The following is a 7,392-nucleotide window of genomic DNA, read 5'->3' as shown; positions in this document are numbered from 1 at the left end:
AAAAAAAAAAATGAAAAAGTCAGATAAAGATTAATAGATCTGGAAATTTTCAAACACGTATACTTGGCAATCTAGGTTTTGGTAGTTATACAAGCAGATGAAAAGGGGAATCGTTGCCTCACATCGGTATTTTTTAGATGATGAGTTTAGGGTGACATACCTGCAATCGGCGTTGCAGATCCATTGAAACAGATCCAGAAAATCAAAGTAGGGATTATATTTGGTAATATTGAGATGGAAGCAGGGGTATTTTGGGAAGTTGAAAACACATACTCATTTTTATCCATCAAATAAAAAACATACCAAACATATTTAACTTTTATCATTTGTAATAATTATCTATACATATCCATAAAATAATCCACCAACTCCCATATTTTACTTATCCTATATCACCGTTACCAAACGGAGCCTAAAGGCTGTGTTTGGTATGGGTGATAGTGTTCGATAAAATAAATTTTATGTCAATGAGGTTCTTTCGCAATTTGATATAAGCCTCAAGTTAAGGTTTATGGCTTGAGTGGAGTTGAAATCGGAGATTACATGGGTTTCAATTTCATGCTACTTTTTCTTCAAACCACAGATCTTGGTCTGGAATCGAGCTAGTTCGGCTCACTCCAACATATATGATCTCTAAGGCCCTCAACTATTCCGCTGCAAATCTTGCTCTGTAACCATGAAGTTGTTTGTGATTTTTTTTTCTCTAAGGATGGAGCTGTTTATGATTTGCAGATATGGAAAAGGTTGAAAAGATATTGTCAGGCTTGGAGAGTATTTTATTTATTTGTCTTTTTTTAAAAAAAAAAATAGGGGTATTTTGATCATATTAGAATACCATATTCACATCATTTTAAACATAAAAATCAAATTAAACATAACAATATTTTATCACACCTATTACACATCCTCATCTATCAATATTTTAGTCACTCATTATTAATTATTCAATAATCCCATCAATCGTACCAAGCGTGATCTTAATTTAATAAAATTTCAGTAAACTGTAAACTGAAACTTGAAAGTATATTTTTCACTTTTAATTTGAATATATATTACATACATACATATATATACACACGAACTCTTAAATAGTGATGAAAATTTTCAATAAAACTTTAAGATTTAATTAATTCATCGTATTCTCATGTATTAAATTGCATAGTCAACATTTGCTGCAAATGAAAAACATTAATTAAATGATGGGTAAGTTTCAAATCAATATCTAAACCTATTATTAACTTACATTTTAATACCTATTACATTAAAACTTATTTTCTACTCCCTGAAGAGAGAAAATTTTGTTTACAAATACCAATTCTACCATTATCCAAATAAATCACTAAAAAAAATAAAATAAAATGAGAGAATGGATACTAAAAACAAAACAAATTCAAATAGCATTTATATAAAAATTCAAATTAAAATTAAAGAACATAAACCATATCATATACATGCTTATGTTGATATAGGATCAAGTATGTGTCTAGCAAGTAAACACATACTCCCAAATCATTATTGAAAGAAATACGATAAATGATTAAAAGTTCGAATAGGAGATGGATCAATAATCATGCTTGATACAGTAGCAGAAAAATTAAAAATAGAAATTGAGGAAACAAAATTTTTAATACCCATTATATACCAAATAAAATCAGGAATTGACATTATAATAGGAAATAACTTTTTAAGAGAATATATTCCTTTTACACAGTTTGAAGATCACATAACTTTAAACAAAGGATCATCAATGATCTACATTCCTAAAATACGAACAGCATTTCGTGTAGGAAATGAAGGATTTACAAAGAATTTTCATAAACGAAATACAAATCCAATAGAACTAAAAATAGAAAATATTTTAATGATTAACCCTGAAAAAGAAATCATGAAGAAATTTTATGATATTTTTCTGAAAATCCTCAGGACAAAATTAAGAAAAGAAAACAATTCATTGCTTCAATAAAACTCAAAGACCCTAATATCACAATTCGTGAATCACCAAAAAGATGTAATATGGATGATGTAAAAATATTTGAAAAAGAGGTTCAAGAATTATTAAAACTTAAGATAATCATCCCTAGTAAGAGTCCACACTCTTCATCAGCCTTTTATGTCAGTAAGAAAGATACTGATAAGAAAAAAAATGGTAATTGATTATCGAAAAATGAATAATGCAACAATTATGGATGGATACTACATCCCAAACAAGAATGATTTACTATCTTATATAAGAGGAATGAAATATTTCTCCGGTCTAGATTGTAAATCAGGATTCTGGCAAATTCAACTAGAATCACAAACACAATTACATACAGCATTCAGTTGTCCAAAAGGACAATATCTGTAGTACCTAAAATCCAATCTACTAAATCGCATGCATTAAATTAAATAAATATTAGGATTATTAATTTTTAAGTTTAATTGATTTAAATTCTTTATTTGAATCTATGCTAATAAAATACTTTATTATTTATTGGAATGATTTTATTTTATTGACTATTTAATTAATATTTTTTATTGTTTAAGTTTATCTGTCTAAATGATTTTATTGTGCAATTTAAATTGTTTGTAATTATTTTAAAGGTTTGAGATTGCTTATTTAAATGATTTTAATTGTTTAATTTATTCTTTTAAATGATTTTAACTGTTTAGTTTAGTTATTTAAATATTTTTTAGTGTCCAACTTATTTATTTTAAATAACTTAAGTTTAGCGGTTAATTATTTTAAATTATTTTAAATGTCTAGATTATTTATTTAAATCTTTTTTAATTGTCCAAATTATTTTAAAGGATTTTTATTTTCGCTTGTGTATTTATTTAAATTGATTTTAAACGTTGGTTTAGTATGTTTAAATTATTTTTTTTAATCGCTTTGCTCGTTAATTAAATATTTTACTCGTTGTCGTGACATCCGAATATTTAAAGTATTTAATTCTTAAATTTTTTTCAAATTTGAGTATTTGCGGAATTTTGGCCTAACACTTATAAATACTGCATATTATATTTTATGTAATATGTTAATTACCAACTTAAAATATGTGCAGACACAGCCCATAGGGTTTTCAGCCGGCCAATTTGCATCGGCCCAATCTCTATTTTTCCTAGCCCAATCTTGGCCCATTTGCATTTCCCCTTCTTCAAGCTTTACCCGATAGAATCGATTTCTTTCATCCCTCTCCATCTTTCTTACTAGCGATCGGCCTCTCCTTCCCTTGCTGTCCCGATCGCCGCCTACACCGCCGAGAGCCACCATTTCCGATCAAAGCTCAAGCTTAGTGAGCTCCTTCGTTCCAGTCACTTCCGAGCTTGTTCCAGCTCGTTCCAGCTTGGATTCGGCCAGCTCAAGCGAGCTCTGGTTCTTCGATTTTCTTTTAACTTAGGCAAGATTATGGTTCATTTGCTCACTTATAGATTATTTATGTGTGTCTTGATTGATGTTAGGATTTGTGCACCTCATTTTTCTGAAAATGGTGTATGCGTGCCCTGTTCATGATTCTTCTTCAAACGGCATTTCTTTTTTTTTGTTTTTCTGTTGTTTTGTTGCTTATGATTTGGGTTCAAAATTTTCCAGAAATCGTTCATGTGTTATGGTTCGAATTTTTCCAGAAATCGTTCATGTGTTATGGTTCGAACTTTTTTTCCAGAAATTGTTCATGGGTTGTGGTTCGATTTATTTGGTGATTGTTTGTGTTGGTTGGGATTGGCGATGTAGGAGCTACCATGGATGATATGTAGTTCACATGGTAGTGTTAGAATGGCTTGAAGATTTGTGGTGATTTGGGAGTGAAGGAACTTTGATTGTGGGAGTTGTTAGGACACGGTTTTGAAGGTTTTTAGGGGCTGCCATCTTTGAGCTAAGTCGAAGTGTTTGGGGTGAGATCATAGGGCTCGGGTTGAGTCTAAGGGTTGGTCTTGGTCCTAGTCTAGTAGCTTGGGACTTGGGAGGCATCGTGCTAAGTTTTTGAAGTGAGTTTGAAACCAGGCTTGAGCAGAATTTTATGGACTTAGCTGCTGTCCAGTAATCGATTTTTAAACCGGGGTTTAACTCGGGTTTTGGTCAAGGGCTCGGGTTTGGGAATGGTTTAGGATGTTAGGAATACGTCGGTTCAAGCGGAAATCAATTCGACTAGGATTTGGTCGAGTTCTAGGCATACAAGTCATGGTGTGCATAATTTTGAGTCTTAGGAGGAGGCTGTCCGGAAACTGTTTTAAAACCGGGGTTTAATTCGGGTTTTGGTTAAGGGCTTGGGTTTAGAAATGTTTTGGAATGTTAGGAATATGTTGGTTCAAGTGGGAATCATTTCGGTTAAGTTTGGGTCGAGTTTTAGATTTTAGTTGATAAGACGCAGAATTATGTTGAAGCTAAGGGGCTGCTGCCCGGAATTCGTTTTGTTGTAAAATGATCGCTTAGGAAATAAATTCCGAGGATGATCTCCGTACTTAGTTCTAAGTGTCATGGAGTCGTGGTTTCAAGCAGAATCTTCTTTGGATAAAAATTGAATGAGTTATGGGTTTTACAGGCGAACCGCTCGTAGTGCCATAAGTGCTAAATGATGGTTTAGAATTTTTCCATCTTTTGGTTTAGTTCCTAAATCACCATCCCGATCATCTATGTGTGAGTCATATGCATGATTATTTATTAACATTTACATGTACGTCATATTTACATATGCATGCTAAGTCTCATATTCAATAAAGGAAAGAAGTATATTTTGAACGAAGTGAGATGGTTGTGACTACATATTCATGTGTTCGTGTGGGGTTGAAAGACGTTTTGGCCTCCCTTACCAATTCATTATGGGTTACCTTACCTTAGCATGTGTTCGTGTGGGGCCGGAGCTATTCTGGTCTCCCTTATTAATTCATTATGGGTTTCCTTACCTTAGCATGTGTTCGTGTGGGGGCGGAGCTATTCTGGTCTTTCTTACCAATAGGGCAAGTACGGGTTGGGTTTCATCTCGACCTTCTTGCGGCATTGTGCACTATAGTCATGATCATGATCGAAATCACAGAGTCACAATCAAGGATCTAAGTTCACAGTTACAGTTACAGATTCAGATACAGTTTATGCAGTTTCTTTGATTATACATGACTTAGCCATGCATATGTTTCATTCATGTTCTCTCATTCATTTTGAAGTTTATTTACTTGTTTAAAGTAAGGGCACAAAACAAAGGTATTTTTAGTATCAGCTATTTTTAATTTGTGTGTGCTTGTATTTACGTAGTACTCGTTATCCCCCCATATTCTTGCTGAGTTTTTTAGACTCACTACACTCATTGTTTTCAGGTGAGGAGTATTTCATTTAGATCGAGGGGCAAGACTATCGAGTGGACTGCGATGCGGGCACGGCACATCTCTCTGACCAATGCTCGTCTTCCGCATAGTTACTAGAATTCTTATGTTAAGAAGCATTTATTTTGCTTAATTGTCAGATGTATATGTAATGTTTTGATAACATTGTTTTTGGGCATGCAAACATTAGATTTCTAATCTTGTGGACACTTGTTATGCCGAACCTCTCTTGGGCCTCGTTCTTGTCTCGGTCTAGTTTTTGTGTCGTCAGTCGTCTATTTCTTTTATTTTATTTTGATTGTTGTATGTTGGTTGTAATATAAACAGAGAGGTCATGCCGAAATTTTTATAAAACTTTTGAAAATCCGTATTTTTATTCAGCTTAATTAATTTAAAAGTTGAGTCTGAGTCGTTTCAATATCAATGGACTGTATTACCTTTCGGACTTAAACAAGCTCCATGTATTTTTCAAAGATACATAAATGAATCTTTTAAACCTTATGTAGATTTTTGTTATGTTTACATAGATGACATATTAATTTATTCAAAAACATTAGATCAACATTATAAAGACCTCATGACAGTACTAAATATTTGTCATAAAGATGGAATTATAATTTTTGAAAAGAAAGCACAATTGTTTAAAACAAAAATAACTTATCTAGGATTACAAATAAAAAACGGAAAACATTGTTTATAACAACATATACTCAAGAAAATTTATGACTTTCCTAGTGAAATCAAAGATAAAGATCAATTAAAAATATTTTTAGGATTATTAACATATTCTGAAAATTATATTAAGAAACTTGCAGAGATAAGAAAACCTCTACAAGTAAAACTTAAACAAGACTATAAATGGAAATGATCGAAAGAAGATACTAGTTACATAGATATTATTAAAAATAAGATAATTAGTAATCTTCCTGAATTATATTTTTCATCAAATAAAGATATAATAATAATTGAAACAGACGCATCAGACGAATATTGGGGAGCATGTTTAAAAGCCTATACAAGAGAAAGAAATTTAGAAGAACTTACTAAAACAGCTACCGGAAATAATGAAGAATTATGTAATTATACATCAGAAACTTTTCAAGGAGCACAACTAAATTATCACTCGAATGAAAAAGAATTATTAGCTTTAATATTTACAATTAGAACTTATGAAATTTATCTTATCTCTAAACCATTTCTAGTAAGAACAGATAATATGATTTAACATATTTCAAGACAAGAAAAATATCAAGAAATGCAGGGAGAAATGCAGCAAGATTAATTAGATGACAATTGGAATTGAACCATTATCAGTTCGAGATCCAGCATGTCAAAGGAACGGATAATTCATTATCCGATGCATTTACCAGAGAACTTCATCCAAATTATACTATCTGTAGTAATTGAATAACAAAGGAGATCATAAGTGATCCAAAAAATGACTACGAGTCATCCGAACATGCCTTAGAAAGCATGATGAATATAAATTGATGAAAATGAGATTTATATTCAGAAACATTAATTACTCTATGAGTAAAACAATCAATCTCATTTATGAAGATTGGTTCAATTCTTGCAAAAGAATTTATAAATGCAATGATACGCATAATAAAACTATCCGAGTTACTCACGATAAAAAGTTAAATTTCTAACCATTTATCTATATATATGTTTTATTGTGCAGGATGGAGCAATTAAATCAATTAGAAGAACAATTGATTGACATAGAAGAAGAAATTCAGATTCTTCAACAAAGGAAAAAAATATAAATGAAAAAATTCAAAAGATAAAAGAAAATATGACAACCTCGTCGTCATCATCCTCACCAAGCACACCAATCAAGTTAACATCTCCATTTGACAAAATAATGGAGATAAATGAGAAACAGTCAGTGGTCACAGCCAACACTGACAAAGAAAAAGAAAAGAAAAAAGAACCGGTGGACACAGCAAGCACCGAGAAAAATAAAAAAGAAGAAAGGACGTTTAAAAGTGCTCTTGAAAAGAAAGAAAGAAAGATGGTCAATTTACGACCACAAAATCCAATTTTTGAAAAAACAAATTTTTCAGAAAAATACATGACTGAATTCTTTGAAAC

This window comes from Henckelia pumila, chromosome 3 (genome assembly GCF_033568475.1).
Source record: "Henckelia pumila isolate YLH828 chromosome 3, ASM3356847v2, whole genome shotgun sequence".
NCBI classification, from domain to species: domain Eukaryota; kingdom Viridiplantae; phylum Streptophyta; class Magnoliopsida; order Lamiales; family Gesneriaceae; genus Henckelia; species Henckelia pumila.
Note: the sequence above shows the minus strand (reverse complement) of the source record.